Source organism: Cervus elaphus, chromosome 33, assembly GCF_910594005.1.
Source record: "Cervus elaphus chromosome 33, mCerEla1.1, whole genome shotgun sequence".
In the NCBI taxonomy this organism is placed as follows: Eukaryota; Metazoa; Chordata; class Mammalia; order Artiodactyla; family Cervidae; genus Cervus; species Cervus elaphus.
In genome coordinates, this window is record NC_057847.1 from 8,362,823 (window position 1) to 8,388,773 (window position 25,951).

The 25,951-nt window shown below is 57.9% G+C and overlaps 4 pseudogenes; all 4 read left to right on the forward strand.

The window, feature by feature from the left end:
• The first annotated feature begins 6,047 nt into the window (after positions 1-6,047).
• Positions 6,048-6,166, forward strand: LOC122688752 (annotated as a pseudogene).
• A 6,277-nt stretch (positions 6,167-12,443) lies between these two features.
• LOC122688754 lies at positions 12,444-12,562 on the forward strand (annotated as a pseudogene).
• A 6,284-nt stretch (positions 12,563-18,846) lies between these two features.
• LOC122688755 lies at positions 18,847-18,965 on the forward strand (annotated as a pseudogene).
• Positions 18,966-25,252: 6,287 nt separating this feature from the next.
• Positions 25,253-25,371, forward strand: LOC122688756 (annotated as a pseudogene).
• The last annotated feature ends 580 nt before the right edge of the window (positions 25,372-25,951 follow it).

Sequence of the window (25,951 nt, forward strand, 5' to 3'; positions counted from 1 at the left end):
TGGCCGGGGCCCCGACTCCCGCCGCAGGCCTGGCTTGCCTCCGGATTTGGCTTCCAGGAAACCAGATGACAGTCGGGTCTCCATCTGGGGCTCCCTTGGCATGCCTCAGGCAATCCCGGGGGCTGCCCCAGCCCGAGCCCCAGCTTGGTACTCCCAGGCGACCGTTCGCGCGCGCGCACACACACACACACACACACACACACACAGACACACACACAGACACACAAAGACACACACAGAGACACACCCCGCCCAGGACAGGTGAAGAGCTGCAAAGCACAGGGAAGGGAGACTCAGAAAGAGGGGAGAGAGTCCTAGTCTGGCAGAGACCACCCTCACAACCCTCACGTTCGGTTTCAAAAGCCCCGTGGTCCAGTGAAGAACAGGGCGGATGTAGGTAGAGTGGCGGCGGCGTCAGCCAATGCACAGACAGCGAGGGCGGAGCGCGCGCAGCGAGCCTCTGAAGGCGGGCGGGCGGCGTGCGACGCAGTCGGGCCCCCTACGCGCTGCGCCCGGAGCGGCGGTCGGTATCGGTGCTGGAGACGGCGGCGGCGACGGTTTCGTGGCGGCCGCGCGCTGCTCTCTGAGCGGCGGGTGGTGGTGCGGCCTAGCCCCTCACTCCTGACACTTCCCCTCCCCCAGCGCACCGCGGTAAGTCGGGGGCCGGGGTGGTGGAGGCCGGAGACCGGCGGGCTCCTCCTCCACTCTGGGAGGGCGGGTGGGCGGGTGCGCGGGGCGTCCCAGGCCCTCTCGGCGCCCCAGTCTCGCGCCCTAGCGCGCACCTTCTGCCCTGGGGGAGCGGGCCCCGAGGCCTGGCCCTTGAGGCTCTGAGGAGGGATTGCTCTCTGTGGGGTCTGGGCCCGGGGCTCTGGCGGTCAAAGCCTCCCTTGAGTGAGCGTTTCTCGAGCAGGTTGGACTCCTTCATTTGCCCGGCAGTGATTAGGTGGGCAGGCCCTCTGCGGGAGCAGCGCCTTGAAACCCCGAGGGAGGGTTTCCTCAGCACTTCGCTGATCACCGTGCGGGATTGGGCTTTCTTTGTTTTGGCTTCTCCAAGGAGAGATTTGCAACCCCAGGGGAGGGTGAGTGGGTCGGGAGTTTGTGAGCTTATGAAAACTGCATCTGAGAAAACTAAGGTCATTGAATGGAGTGAAACCTTACTTTTTGTTCTCCCACGTGTCCCGCGTAAAGCCAGGCGAGAAACGGTGTGGTTTCTGGATTACTTACTCTAGGCATAAGGACCTTGGAAATTAAGTCAATTAAGTGTATGAACAATGTTTCTTGAGAATTTGGCACATTCTCTGTGTTTAGAATTGAACCGAAGTATTTTTCATTTGTGTCTTTTACCCATGAGATACTCATAACACCCCTCCCCAAGATTTAACAATCAAGAATGTCTTCAACCATTGTCAAATGTTACTTGGGAGGCAAAACTGCCTCTCAGTGAGACTGCTGCTGTACAGAGAATATTCCCAATATTTCAATAAAAGCATCTTACCTTTTAAAAAAAAAAGAAGAAGAAGAAAGAGGGAGAGAGAGACAGCAAGAGGACCACACAGATTCCCCACCCCCAGCCCCACCCCCACGCCTCCACACCCTCCCCCGTCCATCGTGGGTATGCACCCGGCCCCCAGTCGGCCTGACCACAGCCTCGCCCACCGACACCCTCACACACACACTCTCACACACTCACCCTCTGGTCTGGGGGCGGGGGCTGGGTCTTGCCTTAGGGAGCCAAGCTGAAGGGGACCTTTGAGACTTCAGCTGCGAGGAAGTCTTGGGGACCCCACGGGGGACTGCCAGCCCCAGGGCACCGCGTCCAGCCTGGGCCGCCCCAAGGGAACGCCCCCTCCCTTGGGGAAGCGGCTTCTTCCGCAGGGCCTCTCTCTGGGGTGGTCACGGTTGTGCCAGTGTGTCTGTCTCGGATCGGATGCCATCCTCTCTCCCGTGTCTGTCTCCCGTTTGCCTTCTGTCAGTCGGTCTGTCTCCCTCTGTCTGTCTCCACCTCTGTGTGTGTGTGTGTGTGTGTGTGTGTGTCCGCGCGCGTGTCTGTCTTCATCTCCCTCTGGCCGTCTGGGAGTCTGTCTCTGAACCTTCATCTCTTTCTGCCTCTGAGTCTCCTGACCCCCGGCCTCTCACAGGCGCTGTGGGTCTGGCTGTGGCTGAGGAGCTTGCGCCGGCCGGCTGTCTCCCTTGGCCTGGGTGCGTGCGAGTGTGTGTGTGTGTGTCCGTGTCCGTGCCCCTGCCTGTCGCTCGTCCGCTCTCTCAGGAAGGTCCTGTGCTTGGCGGGCGGCGTGGGGACAAGAGGGGGCCGCGGTCGGGCGAAGGGGCGGGGCTGCCGCGCTCCAGTCGCCGGCGGCGGCCGGCCCGCCCGCAAGCCAGACACCTCTGGGGCCACTTGGGCCTGAGCAGCGATCCGGAGGGGTGGGTGGGGGACCCGAGCGGGGGGCGGGCCTGGAGAGGCCCAGGGTGGGTGGGCGCCCAGACCTCCGCGCCCCTCACGCCAACCCGCAGCCCAGGCCTGCACGCCTGACCGGCCGCTCGTGGTCCCGGCAACCCTCCGGGCCCCCGGGCCGGGCCAGGCTTGCTTGCCAGGGCGGCGGTGTGCGGGGACGGGGCGGCGTCGGCCGGGCTGCCGGGCCTGGCCGGCCCGAGTTCGGTCGCTGGTCGTGCGGCTCAAGTGCAGCGCGCGCCCCGTGGAAAGGTGCGGCCCGGGCCGGCTCGACCGGCACGTCAGAGCGAGAGGGAGGCGCAGCGCAGGGCTTTGAAGGCGCCTGGCGCCAGCCGCCTCCCTCTGATGAGATCATACCACCCTGAACGGGCCAGATGTCTTCTGATCTGGGAAACTAAGCAGGGTTAGTTAGTACTTGGATGGGAGACCCCCTAGTAGTTAGGAGCTCCAGGCTTTTGCACAAAGTAGACGACAAGCCAACGTATAGGTGATGAAACGTTTATCGTGAAAAATCCAATGAAACCTGAATTCGAAGATGGTTTATGGCATAGAAGCAAGTGTTTTCCATTAGGTTCCCCCCTCCCCCCGAATTAAGTTGCATGATGGTTTCCCATTAGCATAATGCTTAGTTTTTATTCCTTCTTTCCTTGTCTGTATCCATCTTTTTGCATCATCATGTGGTGCCTTATTGGCATAATTTTCCGCCTTTTTTCTTTTTTGTAACTTTTCGAAAAAGGACTTCTTAGGCATTAACATACTGATATGTCCATAAGGGGGAAAGACTTCTTCCCTACAACTGCATTGAAAAAATTTGAACTTAAGAAAATCTGTTTTAATGTAGCAGAATTATTATTTTATCTTTCCAATCTAGCATTTGTGAAATCCTTAACTGCTGATAAGTGTTCAGGCTTCCCTGGTGGCTCAGCTGGTGAAGAATCCACCTGGCATGCAGGAGACCTGGGTTCCATCCCTGGGTTGCAGAGACCCCCTGGAGAAGGGAACGGCTACCCACTCTAGTATTCGGGCCTGGAGAATTCCACGGACTGTATAGTCCCTGCGTTCGCAGAGTCAGACATGACTGAGCGACTTTCACGGGTCACCAACAACGGTTCAGCCTGAAATAAGAACTTTCAAACATCTTTGAACGCAGACGCTCTTAACTTATTTTCCCTCTGGGATCAATATCCTGCATTTACTTTCAGGTTACGTATACACAATAGGCACAGAACTCTCTTATTGTGTCTTTTATTTGCATATAAATTAACAGCCTAGCAAATTTAAAATAGAAACACTAAAGACAGTGTTGCGCAGAGCAATCTCTGTTAAATGCCCCATTATCTCACTGAAGTTCCTATACACATGCAGGGACTGAAGGAGGACAGGAAGATGGCAGAAGAGCAACCCGCGAGCCACTGCTGTGTCTGTGCACATCAACTACAGACTGCAAGGTAAGGACCGTATTTTACATAAATAGAAACACAGTTACAATTCCGATTTCCTTTTTAAGTTGCCTCCATAATTGGTTTGCAATAGCAACAGATTCTCCCCTTTCTTCATAGCCATACGCCAACACGTATCATTTTTAAAAATCTATTAATGTCAGACAAAACCATCACAATGCTTCAGGAGTGACTTCAAGAAAACTCCAGTCAAGTCACAGTACTCAGGCAGGTGGGTTTAATAAACAAGTCCTAGGTAGATATCAATCCACCTCAAAGTGGGCAGTAATGTTGGAACACATCTAGGATTTCCTTTTTAAACACACGCTCCAAGGAAAGCAGTACTGAATTTACCAGAGGAACGGTAAAAAGAGGACATCACTGGACGGGAGTTCACACAGCCAGTCTGGCCCTGCGGTCTGACGCTGGGGTAGCATCTGTCTGCTCGCTTGGCCCCTGTGTCCCTCGGGGAGGACACGGGCTCGAGAGTGCAGAGCAGTGTCATCACCAGGACTGCCCGGAGCTGCTGCGAACATCCAGAAAGTTGCACTTGAAGAGTTCTTTAGAGGGCTTCCCTGGTCATCCAGTGGCTGCTCCCAATGCAGGGGCCTGGGTTCCATCTCTGGCCAGTGAACTAGATCCCATACACTGCAAGTAAGAGTTTGCACGCCACAATTAAAGATCCCATGTGTGGCAACCAAGACCTAGTGCAGCTTACAACAAAGAAAAAGGCACCACACGTTCTTTAGAAAGTGCTATAAAAGGCTATGAACGATTGCTTCTACGAAGCAAATAGTAAAAAATACGTGTATTAGTTGCTCCGTTGTGTCCGAGTCTTTGTGACTCCATGGACTATGTAGCCTTCCAAGTTCCCCTGTCCGTGGAATTCTCTAGGCAAGAATACTGGAAGAGGTCGTCATTCCCTTCTCCAGGCGATCGTCTCAACCCAGCCGTGGAACCCAGGGCTCCTGCATTGCAGACAGATTCTTCACCACCTGAGCCACCAGGGAAGCCCAGGAAATACGTAGACCGGACTCCTATGAATAAAGACAGGTGCCATTAGAGAGAAAATAACCTACTAGGTTCATTTAGTTCTATTAGTGCGCTTCTCCTTGGGAGTGAAAAATAAGAGTACTTCTGGAGAAACTGACAAAGCTGTGATTTATCTTAATAAAAGACTTCTGATGGAGATCTTGAAACCTGTTTCCTGAAAGAAATGAGTTATAAATATATTTCTTAAGCCTGGTGGCAACGTTTCTAATGACAGAATTCATCTCCCATGCAGCTCAATGAATCCCTGTTTTGAAACAAGAGAATGAATGAAAGCGTTGAGTGCAGCAGCCATGAGGTTCCCTACCATCACAGCTCACAGTAAGGCAAGAAGGATCAAAGTAACTGTTGTCTGTCTGTTTTAGCAGTTGGTGACAATCCAGTAGATCCTGTCTTCAATTCACGTAGAACTCTTTAAGGAAGAGTGTGAAGGCCCTCAGGAAGGTCCCGTGCTTGGCGGGCGGCGTGGGGACAAGGGGGGCCGCGGTGGGGCGAAGGGGTGGGGCTGAGGCACTGGGGTGGACCGCGCAGGTGGCTCGCGGTGGGTTTGGGCCCTGGGCAGGTGCCGGGCAGGATGGGCACTCAGGGCCCCGGCTGCGCTACGCCTACGCCCGCGGGAGGCTCAGAGGACCGAGGGCCGCGGTCCGCGGCGGGCCCGAATCAGACACCTCCGGGGCCACGTGGCCCTGAGCCTGGAAGGCGAGTGGGGCGGGGGGTGGGGGTGGGCGCGGGCGCCGACAGGGGGCGGGCCTGGAGAGGCCCAGGGCGGGAGGGCGCCGAGACCTCCGCGCCCCTCACCCCAACCCCAGGCCCAGGCATGCACGGCCAGCCGGCCACTCGGGGTCCAGGAAGCCCTCCGGGGCCCCGGGCCGGGCCAGGCGGGTTCTGGCCGGGCTTGGCGGTGTGCGGAGGCCGGGCGGCGTCGGGCGGCCGCCGGGCTGCCGGCCCTGGCCGACCGGAGTCCGGTCGCAGGTCGTGCGGCTCAAGTGCAGCCCGCGGCCCTTGGAGAGGTGTGGCCGGCTGGCCTGACCGGCAGGCAAGTCAGACCAAAAGGGAGGCGCAACGCAGGGTTCTTAAGGTTCTTAAGGCGCCTGGCTGCAGCCACCTCCGTCTAGGGCCATACCACCCTGAACGCGCCAGATCTTGTCTGATCTGGGAAGCGAAGCAGGGTCTGGCCTGGTTAGTACTTGGGTGGGAGACCGCCTGGGAATACCGGGTGCTGTAGGCTTCCTGCCTCCCCTGTCCTTTAGCCCTGGCTCCCCCGGCGCGGTTGGCCGCCCCGAGCCCCACCTGCCCCTGGCCCCTCGCCCCACCTGCCCCTGGCCCCTCGCACCCGGCGCGCTCAGAGCCGTCGCCTGCCTTCCAGCCGGCCGGCCAGCCGGCCTGCCGGCGGCCCTCGAAGACAGCAGCAGCCCAACTCTTGGGTCCCCGCAGCCCCAGCCCCTCCCCCGGTGGGTGGCCGGGGCCCCGACTCCCGCCGCAGGCCTGGGTTGCCTCCGGATTTGGCTTCCAGGAAACCAGATGACAGTCGGGTCTCCATCTGGGGCTCCCTTGGCATGCCTCAGGCAATCCCGGGGGCTGCCCCAGCCCGAGCCCCAGCCTGGTACTCCCAGGCGACCGTTCGCGCGCGCGCACACACACACACACACACACACACACACACAGACACACACACAGACACACAAAGACACACACAGAGACACACCCCGCCCAGGACAGGTGAAGAGCTGCAAAGCACAGGGAAGGGAGACTCAGAAAGAGGGGAGAGAGTCCTAGTCTGGCAGAGACCACCCTCACAACCCTCACGTTCGGTTTCAAAAGCCCCGTGGTCCAGTGAAGAACAGGGCGGATGTAGGTAGAGTGGCGGCGGCGTCAGCCAATGCACAGACAGCGAGGGCGGAGCGCGCGCAGCGAGCCTCTGACGGCGGGCGGGCGGCGTGCGACGCAGTCGGGCCCCCTACGCGCTGCGCCCGGAGCGGCGGTCGGTATCGGTGCTGGAGACGGCGGCGGCGACGGTTTCGTGGCGGCCGCGCGCTGCTCTCTGAGCGGCGGGTGGTGGTGCGGCCTAGCCCCTCACTCCTGACACTTCCCCTCCCCCAGCGCACCGCGGTAAGTCGGGGGCCGGGGTGGTGGAGGCCGGAGACCGGCGGGCTCCTCCTCCACTCTGGGAGGGCGGGGGGGCGGGTGCGCGGGGCGTCCCAGGCCCTCTCGGCGCCCCAGTCTCGCGCCCTAGCGCGCACCTTCTGCCCTGGGGGAGCGGGCCCCGAGGCCTGGCCCTTGAGGCTCTGAGGAGGGATTGCTCTCTGTGGGGTCTGGGCCCGGGGCTCTGGCGGTCAAAGCCTCCCTTGAGTGAGCGTTTCTCGAGCAGGTTGGACTCCTTCATTTGCCCGGCAGTGATTAGGTGGGCAGGCCCTCTGCGGGAGCAGCGCCTTGAAACCCCGAGGGAGGGTTTCCTCAGCACTTCGCTGATCACCGTGCGGGATTGGGCTTTCTTTGTTTTGGCTTCTCCAAGGAGAGATTTGCAACCCCAGGGGAGGGTGAGTGGGTCGGGAGTTTGTGAGCTTATGAAAACTGCATCTGAGAAAACTAAGGTCATTGAATGGAGTGAAACCTTACTTTTTGTTCTCCCACGTGTCCCGCGTAAAGCCAGGCGAGAAACGGTGTGGTTTCTGGATTACTTACTCTAGGCATAAGGACCTTGGAAATTAAGTCAATTAAGTGTATGAACAATGTTTCTTGAGAATTTGGCACATTCTCTGTGTTTAGAATTGAACCGAAGTATTTTTCATTTGTGTCTTTTACCCATGAGATACTCATACCACCCCTCCCCAAGATTTAACAATCAAGAATGTCTTCAACCATTGTCAAATGTTACTTGGGAGGCAAAACTGCCTCTCAGTGAGACTGCTGCTGTACAGAGAATATTCCCAATATTTCAATAAAAGCATCTTACCTTTTAAAAAAAAAAGAAGAAGAAGAAAGAGGGAGAGAGAGACAGCAAGAGGACCACACAGATTCCCCACCCCCAGCCCCACCCCCACGCCTCCACACCCTCCCCCGTCCATCGTGGGTATGCACCCGGCCCCCAGTCGGCCTGACCACAGCCTCGCCCACCGACACCCTCACACACACACTCTCACACACTCACCCTCTGGTCTGGGGGCGGGGGCTGGGTCTTGCCTTAGGGAGCCAAGCTGAAGGGGACCTTTGAGACTTCAGCTGCGAGGAAGTCTTGGGGACCCCACGGGGGACTGCCAGCCCCAGGGCACCGCGTCCAGCCTGGGCCGCCCCAAGGGAACGCCCCCTCCCTTGGGGAAGCGGCTTCTTCCGCAGGGCCTCTCTCTGGGGTGGTCACGGTTGTGCCAGTGTGTCTGTCTCGGATCGGATGCCATCCTCTCTCCCGTGTCTGTCTCCCGTTTGCCTTCTGTCAGTCGGTCTGTCTCCCTCTGTCTGTCTCCACCTCTGTGTGTGTGTGTGTGTGTGTGTGTGTGTCCGCGCGCGTGTCTGTCTTCATCTCCCTCTCGCCGTCTGGGAGTCTGTCTCTGAACCTTCATCTCTTTCTGCCTCTGAGTCTCCTGACCCCCGGCCTCTCACAGGCGCTGTGGGTCTGGCTGTGGCTGAGGAGCTTGCGCCGGCCGGCTGTCTCCCTTGGCCTGGGTGCGTGCGAGTGTGTGTGTGTGTGTCCGTGTCCGTGCCCCTGCCTGTCGCTCGTCCGCTCTCTCAGGAAGGTCCTGTGCTTGGCGGGCGGCGTGGGGACAAGGGGGGGCCGCGGTCGGGCGAAGGGGCGGGGCTGCCGCGCTCCAGTCGCCGGCGGCGGCCGGCCCGCCCGCAAGCCAGACACCTCTGGGGCCACTTGGGCCTGAGCAGCGATCCGGAGGGGTGGGTGGGGGACCCGAGCGGGGGGCGGGCCTGGAGAGGCCCAGGGTGGGTGGGCGCCCAGACCTCCGCGCCCCTCACGCCAACCCGCAGCCCAGGCCTGCACGCCTGACCGGCCGCTCGTGGTCCCGGCAACCCTCCGGGCCCCCGGGCCGGGCCAGGCTTGCTTGCCAGGGCGGCGGTGTGCGGGGACGGGGCGGCGTCGGCCGGGCTGCCGGGCCTGGCCGGCCCGAGTTCGGTCGTTGGTCGTGCGGCTCAAGTGCAGCGCGCGCCCCGTGGAAAGGTGCGGCCCGGGCCGGCTCGACCGGCACGTCAGAGCGAGAGGGAGGCGCAGCGCAGGGCTTTGAAGGCGCCTGGCGCCAGCCGCCTCCCTCTGATGAGATCATACCACCCTGAACGGGCCAGATGTCTTCTGATCTGGGAAACTAAGCAGGGTTAGTTAGTACTTGGATGGGAGACCCCCTAGTAGTTAGGAGCTCCAGGCTTTTGCACAAAGTAGACGACAAGCCAACGTATAGGTGATGAAACGTTTATCGTGAAAAATCCAATGAAACCTGAATTCGAAGATGGTTTATGGCATAGAAGCAAGTGTTTTCCATTAGGTTCCCCCCTCCCCCCGAATTAACTTGCATGATGGTTTCCCATTAGCATAATGCTTAGTTTTTATTCCTTCTTTCCTTGTCTGTATCCATCTTTTTGCATCATCATGTGGTGCCTTATTGGCATAATTTTCCGCCTTTTTTCTTTTTTGTAACTTTTCGAAAAAGGACTTCTTAGGCATTAACATACTGATATGTCCATAAGGGGGAAAGACTTCTTCCCTACAACTGCATTGAAAAAATTTGAACTTAAGAAAATCTGTTTTAATGTAGCAGAATTATTATTTTATCTTTCCAATCTAGCATTTGTGAAATCCTTAACTGCTGATAAGTGTTCAGGCTTCCCTGGTGGCTCAGCTGGTGAAGAATCCACCTGGCATGCAGGAGACCTGGGTTCCATCCCTGGGTTGCAGAGACCCCCTGGAGAAGGGAACGGCTACCCACTCTAGTATTCGGGCCTGGAGAATTCCACGGACTGTATAGTCCCTGCGTTCGCAGAGTCAGACATGACTGAGCGACTTTCACGGGTCACCAACAACGGTTCAGCCTGAAATAAGAACTTTCAAACATCTTTGAACGCAGACGCTCTTAACTTATTTTCCCTCTGGGATCAATATCCTGCATTTACTTTCAGGTTACGTATACACAATAGGCACAGAACTCTCTTATTGTGTCTTTTATTTGCATATAAATTAACAGCCTAGCAAATTTAAAATAGAAACACTAAAGACAGTGTTGCGCAGAGCAATCTCTGTTAAATGCCCCATTATCTCACTGAAGTTCCTATACACATGCAGGGACTGAAGGAGGACAGGAAGATGGCAGAAGAGCAACCCGCGAGCCACTGCTGTGTCTGTGCACATCAACTACAGACTGCAAGGTAAGGACCGTATTTTACATAAATAGAAACACAGTTACAATTCAGATTTCCTTTTTAAGTTGCCTCCATAATTGGTTTGCAATAGCAACAGATTCTCCCCTTTCTTCATAGCCATACGCCAACACGTATCATTTTTAAAAATCTATTAATGTCAGACAAAACCATCACAATGCTTCAGGAGTGACTTCAAGAAAACTCCAGTCAAGTCACAGTACTCAGGCAGGTGGGTTTAATAAACAAGTCCTAGGTAGATATCAATCCACCTCAAAGTGGGCAGTAATGTTGGAACACATCTAGGATTTCCTTTTTAAACACACGCTCCAAGGAAAGCAGTACTGAATTTACCAGAGGAACGGTGAAAAGAGGACATCACTGGAAGGGAGTTTACACAGCCAGCCTGGCCCTGCGGTCTGACGCTGGGGTAGCATCTGTCTGCTCGCTTGGCCCCTGTGTCCCTCGGGGAGGACACGGGCTCGAGAGTGCAGAACAGTATCATCACTAGGACTGCCCGGAGCTGCTGCGAACATCCGGAAAGTTGCACTTGAAGAGTTCTTTAGAGGGCTTCCCTGGTCATCCAGTGGCTGCTCCCAATGCAGGGGCCTGGGTTCCATCTCTGGCCAGTGAACTAGATCCCATACACTGCAAGTAAGAGTTTGCACGCCACAATTAAAGATCCCATGTGTGGCAACCAAGACCTAGTGCAGCTTACAACAAAGAAAAAGGCACCACACGTTCTTTAGAAAGTGCTATAAAAGGCTATGAACGATTGCTTCTACGAAGCAAATAGTAAGAAATACGTGTATTAGTTGCTCCGTTGTGTCCGAGTCTTTGTGACTCCATGGACTATGTAGCCTTCCAAGTTCCCCTGTCCGTGGAATTCTCTAGGCAAGAATACTGGAAGAGGTCGTCATTCCCTTCTCTAGGCGATCGTCTCAACCCAGCCGTGGAACCCAGGGCTCCTGCATTGCAGACAGATTCTTCACCACCTGAGCCACCAGGGAAGCCCAGGAAATACGTAGACCGGACTCCTATGAATAAAGACAGGTGCCATTAGAGAGAAAATAACCTACTAGGTTCATTTAGTTCTATTAGTGCGCTTCTCCTTGGGAGTGAAAAATAAGAGTACTTCTGGAGAAACTGACAAAGCTGTGATTTATCTTAATAAAAGACTTCTGATGGAGATCTTGAAACCTGTTTCCTGAAAGAAATGAGTTATAAATATATTTCTTAAGCCTGGTGGCAACGTTTCTAATGACAGAATTCATCTCCCATGCAGCTCAATGAATCCCTGTTTTGAAACAAGAGAATGAATGAAAGCGTTGAGTGCAGCAGCCATGAGGTTCCCTACCATCACAGCTCACAGTAAGGCAAGAAGGATCAAAGTAACTGTTGTCTGTCTGTTTTAGCAGTTGGTGACAATCCAGTAGATCCTGTCTTCAATTCACGTAGAACTCTTTAAGGAAGAGTGTGAAGGCCCTCAGGAAGGTCCCGTGCTTGGCGGGCGGCGTGGGGACAAGGGGGGCCGCGGTGGGGCGAAGGGGTGGGGCTGAGGCACTGGGGTGGACCGCGCAGGTGGCTCGCGGTGGGTTTGGGCCCTGGGCAGGTGCCGGGCAGGATGGGCACTCAGGGCCCCGGCTGCGCTACGCCTACGCCCGCGGGAGGCTCAGAGGACCGAGGGCCGCGGTCCGCGGCGGGCCCGAATCAGACACCTCCGGGGCCACGTGGCCCTGAGCCTGGAAGGCGAGTGGGGCGGGGGGTGGGGGTGGGCGCGGGCGCCGACAGGGGGCGGGCCTGGAGAGGCCCAGGGCGGGAGGGCGCCGAGACCTCCGCGCCCCTCACCCCAACCCCAGGCCCAGGCATGCACGGCCAGCCGGCCACTCGGGGTCCAGGAAGCCCTCCGGGGCCCCGGGCCGGGCCAGGCGGGTTCTGGCCGGGCTTGGCGGTGTGCGGAGGCCGGGCGGCGTCGGGCGGCCGCCGGGCTGCCGGCCCTGGCCGACCGGAGTCCGGTCGCAGGTCGTGCGGCTCAAGTGCAGCCCGCGGCCCTTGGAGAGGTGTGGCCGGCTGGCCTGACCGGCAGGCAAGTCAGACCAAAAGGGAGGCGCAACGCAGGGTTCTTAAGGTTCTTAAGGCGCCTGGCTGCAGCCACCTCCGTCTAGGGCCATACCACCCTGAACGCGCCAGATCTTGTCTGATCTGGGAAGCGAAGCAGGGTCTGGCCTGGTTAGTACTTGGGTGGGAGACCGCCTGGGAATACCGGGTGCTGTAGGCTTCCTGCCTCCCCTGTCCTTTAGCCCTGGCTCCCCCGGCGCGGTTGGCCGCCCCGAGCCCCACCTGCCCCTGGCCCCTCGCCCCACCTGCCCCTGGCCCCTCGCACCCGGCGCGCTCAGAGCCGTCGCCTGCCTTCCAGCCGGCCGGCCAGCCGGCCTGCCGGCGGCCCTCGAAGACAGCAGCAGCCCAACTCTTGGGTCCCCGCAGCCCCAGCCCCTCCCCCGGTGGGTGGCCGGGGCCCCGACTCCCGCCGCAGGCCTGGGTTGCCTCCGGATTTGGCTTCCAGGAAACCAGATGACAGTCGGGTCTCCATCTGGGGCTCCCTTGGCATGCCTCAGGCAATCCCGGGGGCTGCCCCAGCCCGAGCCCCAGCCTGGTACTCCCAGGCGACCGTTCGCGCGCGCGCACACACACACACACACACACACACACACACACAGACACACACACAGACACACAAAGACACACACAGAGACACACCCCGCCCAGGACAGGTGAAGAGCTGCAAAGCACAGGGAAGGGAGACTCAGAAAGAGGGGAGAGAGTCCTAGTCTGGCAGAGACCACCCTCACAACCCTCACGTTCGGTTTCAAAAGCCCCGTGGTCCAGTGAAGAACAGGGCGGATGTAGGTAGAGTGGCGGCGGCGTCTGCCAATGCACAGACAGCGAGGGCGGAGCGCGCGCAGCGAGCCTCTGACGGCGGGCGGGCGGCGTGCGACGCAGTCGGGCCCCCTACGCGCTGCGCCCGGAGCGGCGGCGGTCGGTATCGGTGCTGGAGACGGCGGCGGCGACGGTTTCGTGGCGGCCGCGCGCTGCTCTCTGAGCGGCGGGTGGTGGTGCGGCCTAGCCCCTCACTCCTGACACTTCCCCTCCCCCAGCGCACCGCGGTAAGTCGGGGGCCGGGGTGGTGGAGGCCGGAGACCGGCGGGCTCCTCCTCCACTCTGGGAGGGCGGGTGGGCGGGTGCGCGGGGCGTCCCAGGCCCTCTCGGCGCCCCAGTCTCGCGCCCTAGCGCGCACCTTCTGCCCTGGGGGAGCGGGCCCCGAGGCCTGGCCCTTGAGGCTCTGAGGAGGGATTGCTCTCTGTGGGGTCTGGGCCCGGGGCTCTGGCGGTCAAAGCCTCCCTTGAGTGAGCGTTTCTCGAGCAGGTTGGACTCCTTCATTTGCCCGGCAGTGATTAGGTGGGCAGGCCCTCTGCGGGAGCAGCGCCTTGAAACCCCGAGGGACGGTTTCCTCAGCACTTCGCTGATCACCGTGCGGGATTGGGCTTTCTTTGTTTTGGCTTCTCCAAGGAGAGATTTGCAACCCCAGGGGAGGGTGAGTGGGTCGGGAGTTTGTGAGCTTATGAAAACTGCATCTGAGAAAACTAAGGTCATTGAATGGAGTGAAACCTTACTTTTTGTTCTCCCACGTGTCCCGCGTAAAGCCAGGCGAGAAACGGTGTGGTTTCTGGATTACTTACTCTAGGCATAAGGACCTTGGAAATTAAGTCAATTAAGTGTATGAACAATGTTTCTTGAGAATTTGGCACATTCTCTGTGTTTAGAATTGAACCGAAGTATTTTTCATTTGTGTCTTTTACCCATGAGATACTCATAACACCCCTCCCCAAGATTTAACAATCAAGAATGTCTTCAACCATTGTCAAATGTTACTTGGGAGGCAAAACTGCCTCTCAGTGAGACTGCTGCTGTACAGAGAATATTCCCAATATTTCAATAAAAGCATCTTACCTTTTAAAAAAAAAAGAAGAAGAAGAAAGAGGGAGAGAGAGACAGCAAGAGGACCACACAGATTCCCCACCCCCAGCCCCACCCCCACGCCTCCACACCCTCCCCCGTCCATCGTGGGTATGCACCCGGCCCCCAGTCGGCCTGACCACAGCCTCGCCCACCGACACCCTCACACACACACTCTCACACACTCACCCTCTGGTCTGGGGGCGGGGGCTGGGTCTTGCCTTAGGGAGCCAAGCTGAAGGGGACCTTTGAGACTTCAGCTGCGAGGAAGTCTTGGGGACCCCACGGGGGACTGCCAGCCCCAGGGCACCGCGTCCAGCCTGGGCCGCCCCAAGGGAACGCCCCCTCCCTTGGGGAAGCGGCTTCTTCCGCAGGGCCTCTCTCTGGGGTGGTCACGGTTGTGCCAGTGTGTCTGTCTCGGATCGGATGCCATCCTCTCTCCCGTGTCTGTCTCCCGTTTGCCTTCTGTCAGTCGGTCTGTCTCCCTCTGTCTGTCTCCACCTCTGTGTGTGTGTGTGTGTGTGTGTGTGTGTCCGCGCGCGTGTCTGTCTTCATCTCCCTCTCGCCGTCTGGGAGTCTGTCTCTGAACCTTCATCTCTTTCTGCCTCTGAGTCTCCTGACCCCCGGCCTCTCACAGGCGCTGTGGGTCTGGCTGTGGCTGAGGAGCTTGCGCCGGCCGGCTGTCTCCCTTGGCCTGGGTGCGTGCGAGTGTGTGTGTGTGTGTCCGTGTCCGTGCCCCTGCCTGTCGCTCGTCCGCTCTCTCAGGAAGGTCCTGTGCTTGGCGGGCGGCGTGGGGACAAGGGGGGGCCGCGGTCGGGCGAAGGGGCGGGGCTGCCGCGCTCCAGTCGCCGGCGGCGGCCGGCCCGCCCGCAAGCCAGACACCTCTGGGGCCACTTGGGCCTGAGCAGCGATCCGGAGGGGTGGGTGGGGGACCCGAGCGGGGGGCGGGCCTGGAGAGGCCCAGGGTGGGTGGGCGCCCAGACCTCCGCGCCCCTCACGCCAACCCGCAGCCCAGGCCTGCACGCCTGACCGGCCGCTCGTGGTCCCGGCAACCCTCCGGGCCCCCGGGCCGGGCCAGGCTTGCTTGCCAGGGCGGCGGTGTGCGGGGACGGGGCGGCGTCGGCCGGGCTGCCGGGCCTGGCCGGCCCGAGTTCGGTCGTTGGTCGTGCGGCTCAAGTGCAGCGCGCGCCCCGTGGAAAGGTGCGGCCCGGGCCGGCTCGACCGGCACGTCAGAGCGAGAGGGAGGCGCAGCGCAGGGCTTTGAAGGCGCCTGGCGCCAGCCGCCTCCCTCTGATGAGATCATACCACCCTGAACGGGCCAGATGTCTTCTGATCTGGGAAACTAAGCAGGGTTAGTTAGTACTTGGATGGGAGACCCCCTAGTAGTTAGGAGCTCCAGGCTTTTGCACAAAGTAGACGACAAGCCAACGTATAGGTGATGAAACGTTTATCGTGAAAAATCCAATGAAACCTGAATTCGAAGATGGTTTATGGCATAGAAGCAAGTGTTTTCCATTAGGTTCCCCCCTCCCCCCGAATTAACTTGCATGATGGTTTCCCATTAGCATAATGCTTAGTTTTTATTCCTTCTTTCCTTGTCTGTATCCATCTTTTTGCATCATCATGTGGTGCCTTATTGGCATAATTTTCCGCCTTTTTTCTTTTTTGTAACTTTTCGAAAAAGGACTTCTTAGGCATTAACATACTGATATGTCCATAAGGGGGAAAGACTTCTTCCCTACAACTGCATTGAAAAAATTTGAACTTAAGAAAATCTGTTTTAATGTAGCAGAATTATTATTTTATCTTTCCAATCTAGCATTTGTGAAATCCTTAACTGCTGATAAGTGTTCAGGCTTCCCTGGTGGCTCAGCTGGTGAAGAATCCACCTGGCATGCAGGAGACCTGGGTTCCATCCCTGGGTTGCAGAGACCCCCTGGAGAAGGGAACGGCTACCCACTCTAGTATTCGGGCCTGGAGAATTCCACGGACTGTATAGTCCCTGCGTTCGCAGAGTCAGACATGACTGAGCGACTTTCACGGGTCACCAACAACGGTTCAGCCTGAAATAAGAACTTTCAAACATCTTTGAACGCAGACGCTCTTAACTTATTTTCCCTCTGGGATCAATATCCTGCATTTACTTTCAGGTTACGTATACACAATAGGCACAGAACTCTCTTATTGTGTCTTTTATTTGCATATAAATTAACAGCCTAGCAAATTTAAAATAGAAACACTAAAGACAGTGTTGCGCAGAGCAATCTCTGTTAAATGCCCCATTATCTCACTGAAGTTCCTATACACATGCAGGGACTGAAGGAGGACAGGAAGATGGCAGAAGAGCAACCCGCGAGCCACTGCTGTGTCTGTGCACATCAACTACAGACTGCAAGGTAAGGACCGTATTTTACATAAATAGAAACACAGTTACAATTCAGATTTCCTTTTTAAGTTGCCTCCATAATTGGTTTGCAATAGCAACAGATTCTCCCCTTTCTTCATAGCCATACGCCAACACGTATCATTTTTAAAAATCTATTAATGTCAGACAAAACCATCACAATGCTTCAGGAGTGACTTCAAGAAAACTCCAGTCAAGTCACAGTACTCAGGCAGGTGGGTTTAATAAACAAGTCCTAGGTAGATATCAATCCACCTCAAAGTGGGCAGTAATGTTGGAACACATCTAGGATTTCCTTTTTAAACACACGCTCCAAGGAAAGCAGTACTGAATTTACCAGAGGAACGGTGAAAAGAGGACATCACTGGAAGGGAGTTTACACAGCCAGCCTGGCCCTGCGGTCTGACGCTGGGGTAGCATCTGTCTGCTCGCTTGGCCCCTGTGTCCCTCGGGGAGGACACGGGCTCGAGAGTGCAGAACAGTATCATCACTAGGACTGCCCGGAGCTGCTGCGAACATCCAGAAAGTTGCACTTGAAGAGTTCTTTAGAGGGCTTCCCTGGTCATCCAGTGGCTGCTCCCAATGCAGGGGCCTGGGTTCCATCTCTGGCCAGTGAACTAGATCCCATACACTGCAAGTAAGAGTTTGCACGCCACAATTAAAGATCCCATGTGTGGCAACCAAGACCTAGTGCAGCTTACAACAAAGAAAAAGGCACCACACGTTCTTTAGAAAGTGCTATAAAAGGCTATGAACGATTGCTTCTACGAAGCAAATAGTAAAAAATACGTGTATTAGTTGCTCCGTTGTGTCCGAGTCTTTGTGACTCCATGGACTATGTAGCCTTCCAAGTTCCCCTGTCCGTGGAATTCTCTAGGCAAGAATACTGGAAGAGGTCGTCATTCCCTTCTCTAGGCGATCGTCTCAACCCAGCCGTGGAACCCAGGGCTCCTGCATTGCAGACAGATTCTTCACCACCTGAGCCACCAGGGAAGCCCAGGAAATACGTAGACCGGACTCCTATGAATAAAGACAGGTGCCATTAGAGAGAAAATAACCTACTAGGTTCATTTAGTTCTATTAGTGCGCTTCTCCTTGGGAGTGAAAAATAAGAGTACTTCTGGAGAAACTGACAAAGCTGTGATTTATCTTAATAAAAGACTTCTGATGGAGATCTTGAAACCTGTTTCCTGAAAGAAATGAGTTATAAATATATTTCTTAAGCCTGGTGGCAACGTTTCTAATGACAGAATTCATCTCCCATGCAGCTCAATGAATCCCTGTTTTGAAACAAGAGAATGAATGAAAGCGTTGAGTGCAGCAGCCATGAGGTTCCCTACCATCACAGCTCACAGTAAGGCAAGAAGGATCAAAGTAACTGTTGTCTGTCTGTTTTAGCAGTTGGTGACAATCCAGTAGATCCTGTCTTCAATTCACGTAGAACTCTTTAAGGAAGAGTGTGAAGGCCCTCAGGAAGGTCCCGTGCTTGGCGGGCGGCGTGGGGACAAGGGGGGCCGCGGTGGGGCGAAGGGGTGGGGCTGAGGCACTGGGGTGGACCGCGCAGGTGGCTCGCGGTGGGTTTGGGCCCTGGGCAGGTGCCGGGCAGGATGGGCACTCAGGGCCCCGGCTGCGCTACGCCTACGCCCGCGGGAGGCTCAGAGGACCGAGGGCCGCGGTCCGCGGCGGGCCCGAATCAGACACCTCCGGGGCCACGTGGCCCTGAGCCTGGAAGGCGAGTGGGGCGGGGGGTGGGGGTGGGCGCGGGCGCCGACAGGGGGGCGGGCCTGGAGAGGCCCAGGGCGGGGAGGGCGCCGAGACCTCCGCGCCCCTCACCCCAACCCCAGGCCCAGGCATGCACGGCCAGCCGGCCACTCGGGGTCCAGGAAGCCCTCCGGGGCCCCGGGCCGGGCCAGGCGGGTTCTGGCCGGGCTTGGCGGTGTGCGGAGGCCGGGCGGCGTCGGGCGGCCGCCGGGCTGCCGGCCCTGGCCGACCGGAGTCCGGTCGCAGGTCGTGCGGCTCAAGTGCAGCCCGCGGCCCTTGGAGAGGTGTGGCCGGCTGGCCTGACCGGCAGGCAAGTCAGACCAAAAGGGAGGCGCAACGCAGGGTTCTTAAGGTTCTTAAGGCGCCTGGCTGCAGCCACCTCCGTCTAGGGCCATACCACCCTGAACGCGCCAGATCTTGTCTGATCTGGGAAGCGAAGCAGGGTCTGGCCTGGTTAGTACTTGGGTGGGAGACCGCCTGGGAATACCGGGTGCTGTAGGCTTCCTGCCTCCCCTGTCCTTTAGCCCTGGCTCCCCCGGCGCGGTTGGCCGCCCCGAGCCCCACCTGCCCCTGGCCCCTCGCCCCACCTGCCCCTGGCCCCTCGCACCCGGCGCGCTCAGAGCCGTCGCCTGCCTTCCAGCCGGCCGGCCAGCCGGCCTGCCGGCGGCCCTCGAAGACAGCAGCAGCCCAACTCTTGGGTCCCCGCAGCCCCAGCCCCTCCCCCGGTGGGTGGCCGGGGCCCCGACTCCCGCCGCAGGCCTGGCTTGCCTCCGGATTTGGCTTCCAGGAAACCAGATGACAGTCGGGTCTCCATCTGGGGCTCCCTTGGCATGCCTCAGGCAATCCCGGGGGCTGCCCCAGCCCGAGCCCCAGCCTGGTACTCCCAGGCGACCGTTCGCGCGCGCGCACACACACACACACACACACACACACACACACAGACACACACACAGACACACAAAGACACACACAGAGACACACCCCGCCCAGGACAGGTGAAGAGCTGCAAAGCACAGGGAAGGGAGACTCAGAAAGAGGGGAGAGAGTCCTAGTCTGGCAGAGACCACCCTCACAACCCTCACGTTCGGTTTCAAAAGCCCCGTGGTCCAGTGAAGAACAGGGCGGATGTAGGTAGAGTGGCGGCGGCGTCAGCCAATGCACAGACAGCGAGGGCGGAGCGCGCGCAGCGAGCCTCTGACGGCGGGCGGGGCGGCGTGCGACGCAGTCGGGCCCCCTACGCGCTGCGCCCGGAGCGGCGGCGGTCGGTATCGGTGCTGGAGACGGCGGCGGCGACGGTTTCGTGGCGGCCGCGCGCTGCTCTCTGAGCGGCGGGTGGTGGTGCGGCCTAGCCCCTCACTCCTGACACTTCCCCTCCCCCAGCGCACCGCGGTAAGTCGGGGGCCGGGGGTGGTGGAGGCCGGAGACCGGCGGGCTCCTCCTCCACTCTGGGAGGGCGGGTGGGCGGGTGCGCGGGGCGTCCCAGGCCCTCTCGGCGCCCCAGTCTCGCGCCCTAGCGCGCACCTTCTGCCCTGGGGGAGCGGGCCCCGAGGCCTGGCCCTTGAGGCTCTGAGGAGGGATTGCTCTCTGTGGGGTCTGGGCCCGGGGCTCTGGCGGTCAAAGCCTCCCTTGAGTGAGCGTTTCTCGAGCAGGTTGGACTCCTTCATTTGCCCGGCAGTGATTAGGTGGGCAGGCCCTCTGCGGGAGCAGCGCCTTGAAACCCCGAGGGAGGGTTTCCTCAGCACTTCGCTGATCACCGTGCGGGATTGGGCTTTCTTTGTTTTGGCTTCTCCAAGGAGAGATTTGCAACCCCAGGGGAGGGTGAGTGGGTCGGGAGTTTGTGAGCTTATGAAAACTGCATCTGAGAAAACTAAGGTCATTGAATGGAGTGAAACCTTACTTTTTGTTCTCCCACGTGTCCCGCGTAAAGCCAGGCGAGAAACGGTGTGGTTTCTGGATTACTTACTCTAGGCATAAGGACCTTGGAAATTAAGTCAATTAAGTGTATGAACAATGTTTCTTGAGAATTTGGCACATTCTCTGTGTTTAGAATTGAACCGAAGTATTTTTCATTTGTGTCTTTTACCCATGAGATACTCATAACACCCCTCCCCAAGATTTAACAATCAAGAATGTCTTCAACCATTGTCAAATGTTACTTGGGAGGCAAAACTGCCTCTCAGTGAGACTGCTGCTGTACAGAGAATATTCCCAATATTTCAATAAAAGCATCTTACCTTTTAAAAAAAAAAGAAGAAGAAGAAAGAGGGAGAGAGAGACAGCAAGAGGACCACACAGATTCCCCACCCCCAGCCCCACCCCCACGCCTCCACACCCTCCCCCGTCCATCGTGGGTATGCACCCGGCCCCCGGTCGGCCTGACCACAGCCTCGCCCACCGACACCCTCACACACACACTCTCACACACTCACCCTCTGGTCTGGGGGCGGGGGCTGGGTCTTGCCTTAGGGAGCCAAGCTGAAGGGGACCTTTGAGACTTCAGCTGCGAGGAAGTCTTGGGGACCCCACGGGGGACTGCCAGCCCCAGGGCACCGCGTCCAGCCTGGGCCGCCCCAAGGGAACGCCCCCTCCCTTGGGGAAGCGGCTTCTTCCGCAGGGCCTCTCTCTGGGGTGGTCACGGTTGTGCCAGTGTGTCTGTCTCGGATCGGATGCCATCCTCTCTCCCGTGTCTGTCTCCCGTTTGCCTTCTGTCAGTCGGTCTGTCTCCCTCTGTCTGTCTCCACCTCTGTGTGTGTGTGTGTGTGTGTGTGTGTGTCCGCGCGCGTGTCTGTCTTCATCTCCCTCTCGCCGTCTGGGAGTCTGTCTCTGAACCTTCATCTCTTTCTGCCTCTGAGTCTCCTGACCCCCGGCCTCTCACAGGCGCTGTGGGTCTGGCTGTGGCTGAGGAGCTTGCGCCGGCCGGCTGTCTCCCTTGGCCTGGGTGCGTGCGAGTGTGTGTGTGTGTGTCCGTGTCCGTGCCCCTGCCTGTCGCTCGTCCGCTCTCTCAGGAAGGTCCTGTGCTTGGCGGGCGGCGTGGGGACAAGGGGGGGCCGCGGTCGGGCGAAGGGGCGGGGCTGCCGCGCTCCAGTCGCCGGCGGCGGCCGGCCCGCCCGCAAGCCAGACACCTCTGGGGCCACTTGGGCCTGAGCAGCGATCCGGAGGGGTGGGTGGGGGACCCGAGCGGGGGGCGGGCCTGGAGAGGCCCAGGGTGGGTGGGCGCCCAGACCTCCGCGCCCCTCACGCCAACCCGCAGCCCAGGCCTGCACGCCTGACCGGCCGCTCGTGGTCCCGGCAACCCTCCGGGCCCCCGGGCCGGGCCAGGCTTGCTTGCCAGGGCGGCGGTGTGCGGGGGACGGGGGCGGCGTCGGCCGGGCTGCCGGGCCTGGCCGGCCCGAGTTCGGTCGTTGGTCGTGCGGCTCAAGTGCAGCGCGCGCCCCGTGGAAAGGTGCGGCCCGGGCCGGCTCGACCGGCACGTCAGAGCGAGAGGGAGGCGCAGCGCAGGGCTTTGAAGGCGCCTGGCGCCAGCCGCCTCCCTCTGATGAGATCATACCACCCTGAACGGGCCAGATGTCTTCTGATCTGGGAAACTAAGCAGGGTTAGTTAGTACTTGGATGGGAGACCCCCTAGTAGTTAGGAGCTCCAGGCTTTTGCACAAAGTAGACGACAAGCCAACGTATAGGTGATGAAACGTTTATCGTGAAAAATCCAATGAAACCTGAATTCGAAGATGGTTTATGGCATAGAAGCAAGTGTTTTCCATTAGGTTCCCCCCTCCCCCCGAATTAACTTGCATGATGGTTTCCCATTAGCATAATGCTTAGTTTTTATTCCTTCTTTCCTTGTCTGTATCCATCTTTTTGCATCATCATGTGGTGCCTTATTGGCATAATTTTCCGCCTTTTTTCTTTTTTGTAACTTTTCGAAAAAGGACTTCTTAGGCATTAACATACTGATATGTCCATAAGGGGGAAAGACTTCTTCCCTACAACTGCATTGAAAAAATTTGAACTTAAGAAAATCTGTTTTAATGTAGCAGAATTATTATTTTATCTTTCCAATCTAGCATTTGTGAAATCCTTAACTGCTGATAAGTGTTCAGGCTTCCCTGGTGGCTCAGCTGGTGAAGAATCCACCTGGCATGCAGGAGACCTGGGTTCCATCCCTGGGTTGCAGAGACCCCCTGGAGAAGGGAACGGCTACCCACTCTAGTATTCGGGCCTGGAGAATTCCACGGACTGTATAGTCCCTGCGTTCGCAGAGTCAGACATGACTGAGCGACTTTCACGGGTCACCAACAACGGTTCAGCCTGAAATAAGAACTTTCAAACATCTTTGAACGCAGACGCTCTTAACTTATTTTCCCTCTGGGATCAATATCCTGCATTTACTTTCAGGTTACGTATACACAATAGGCACAGAACTCTCTTATTGTGTCTTTTATTTGCATATAAATTAACAGCCTAGCAAATTTAAAATAGAAACACTAAAGACAGTGTTGCGCAGAGCAATCTCTGTTAAATGCCCCATTATCTCACTGAAGTTCCTATACACATGCAGGGACTGAAGGAGGACAGGAAGATGGCAGAAGAGCAACCCGCGAGCCACTGCTGTGTCTGTGCACATCAACTACAGACTGCAAGGTAAGGACCGTATTTTACATAAATAGAAACACAGTTACAATTCCGATTTCCTTTTTAAGTTGCCTCCATAATTGGTTTGCAATAGCAACAGATTCTCCCCTTTCTTCATAGCCATACGCCAACACGTATCATTTTTAAAAATCTATTAATGTCAGACAAAACCATCACAATGCTTCAGGAGTGACTTCAAGAAAACTCCAGTCAAGTCACAGTACTCAGGCAGGTGGGTTTAATAAACAAGTCCTAGGTAGATATCAATCCACCTCAAAGTGGGCAGTAATGTTGGAACACATCTAGGATTTCCTTTTTAAACACACGCTCCAAGGAAAGCAGTACTGAATTTACCAGAGGAACGGTGAAAAGAGGACATCACTGGAAGGGAGTTTACACAGCCAGTCTGGCCCTGCGGTCTGACGCTGGGGTAGCATCTGTCTGCTCGCTTGGCCCCTGTGTCCCTCGGGGAGGACACGGGCTCGAGAGTGCAGAACAGTATCATCACTAGGACTGCCCGGAGCTGCTGCGAACATCCGGAAAGTTGCACTTGAAGAGTTCTTTAGAGGGCTTCCCTGGTCATCCAGTGGCTGCTCCCAATGCAGGGGCCTGGGTTCCATCTCTGGCCAGTGAACTAGATCCCATACACTGCAAGTAAGAGTTTGCACGCCACAATTAAAGATCCCATGTGTGGCAACCAAGACCTAGTGCAGCTTACAACAAAGAAAAAGGCACCACACGTTCTTTAGAAAGTGCTATAAAAGGCTATGAACGATTGCTTCTACGAAGCAAATAGTAAAAAATACGTGTATTAGTTGCTCCGTTGTGTCCGAGTCTTTGTGACTCCATGGACTATGTAGCCTTCCAAGTTCCCCTGTCCGTGGAATTCTCTAGGCAAGAATACTGGAAGAGGTCGTCATTCCCTTCTCTAGGCGATCGTCTCAACCCAGCCGTGGAACCCAGGGCTCCTGCATTGCAGACAGATTCTTCACCACCTGAGCCACCAGGGAAGCCCAGGAAATACGTAGACCGGACTCCTATGAATAAAGACAGGTGCCATTAGAGAGAAAATAACCTACTAGGTTCATTTAGTTCTATTAGTGCGCTTCTCCTTGGGAGTGAAAAATAAGAGTACTTCTGGAGAAACTGACAAAGCTGTGATTTATCTTAATAAAAGACTTCTGATGGAGATCTTGAAACCTGTTTCCTGAAAGAAATGAGTTATAAATATATTTCTTAAGCCTGGTGGCAACGTTTCTAATGACAGAATTCATCTCCCATGCAGCTCAATGAATCCCTGTTTTGAAACAAGAGAATGAATGAAAGCGTTGAGTGCAGCAGCCATGAGGTTCCCTACCATCACAGCTCACAGTAAGGCAAGAAGGATCAAAGTAACTGTTGTCTGTCTGTTTTAGCAGTTGGTGACAATCCAGTAGATCCTGTCTTCAATTCACGTAGAACTCTTTAAGGAAGAGTGTGAAGGCCCTCAGGAAGGTCCCGTGCTTGGCGGGCGGCGTGGGGACAAGGGGGGCCGCGGTGGGGCGAAGGGGTGGGGCTGAGGCGCTGGGGTGGACCGCGCAGGTGGCTCGCGGTGGGTTTGGGCCCTGGGCAGGTGCCGGGCAGGATGGGCACTCAGGGCCCCGGCTGCGCTACGCCTACGCCCGCGGGAGGCTCAGAGGACCGAGGGCCGCGGTCCGCGGCGGGCCCGAATCAGACACCTCCGGGGCCACGTGGCCCTGAGCCTGGAAGGCGAGTGGGGCGGGGGGGTGGGGGTGGGCGCGGGCGCCGACAGGGGGCGGGCCTGGAGAGGCCCAGGGCGGGAGGGCGCCGAGACCTCCGCGCCCCTCACCCCAACCCCAGGCCCAGGCATGCACGGCCAGCCGGCCACTCGGGGTCCAGGAAGCCCTCCGGGGCCCCGGGCCGGGCCAGGCGGGTTCTGGCCGGGCTTGGCGGTGTGCGGAGGCCGGGCGGCGTCGGGCGGCCGCCGGGCTGCCGGCCCTGGCCGACCGGAGTCCGGTCGCAGGTCGTGCGGCTCAAGTGCAGCCCGCGGCCCTTGGAGAGGTGTGGCCGGCTGGCCTGACCGGCAGGCAAGTCAGACCAAAAGGGAGGCGCAACGCAGGGTTCTTAAGGTTCTTAAGGCGCCTGGCTGCAGCCACCTCCGTCTAGGGCCATACCACCCTGAACGCGCCAGATCTTGTCTGATCTGGGAAGCGAAGCAGGGTCTGGCCTGGTTAGTACTTGGGTGGGAGACCGCCTGGGAATACCGGGTGCTGTAGGCTTCCTGCCTCCCCTGTCCTTTAGCCCTGGCTCCCCCGGCGCGGTTGGCCGCCCCGAGCCCCACCTGCCCCTGGCCCCTCGCCCCACCTGCCCCTGGCCCCTCGCACCCGGCGCGCTCAGAGCCGTCGCCTGCCTTCCAGCCGGCCGGCCAGCCGGCCTGCCGGCGGCCCTCGAAGACAGCAGCAGCCCAACTCTTGGGTCCCCGCAGCCCCAGCCCCTCCCCCGGTGGGTGGCCGGGGCCCCGACTCCCGCCGCAGGCCTGGGTTGCCTCCGGATTTGGCTTCCAGGAAACCAGATGACAGTCGGGTCTCCATCTGGGGCTCCCTTGGCATGCCTCAGGCAATCCCGGGGGCTGCCCCAGCCCGAGCCCCAGCCTGGTACTCCCAGGCGACCGTTCGCGCGCGCGCACACACACACACACACACACACACACACACAGACACACACACAGACACACACACACACACACAGAGACACACCCCGCCCAGGACAGGTGAAGAGCTGCAAAGCACAGGGAAGGGAGACTCAGAAAGAGGGGAGAGAGTCCTAGTCTGGCAGAGACCACCCTCACAACCCTCACGT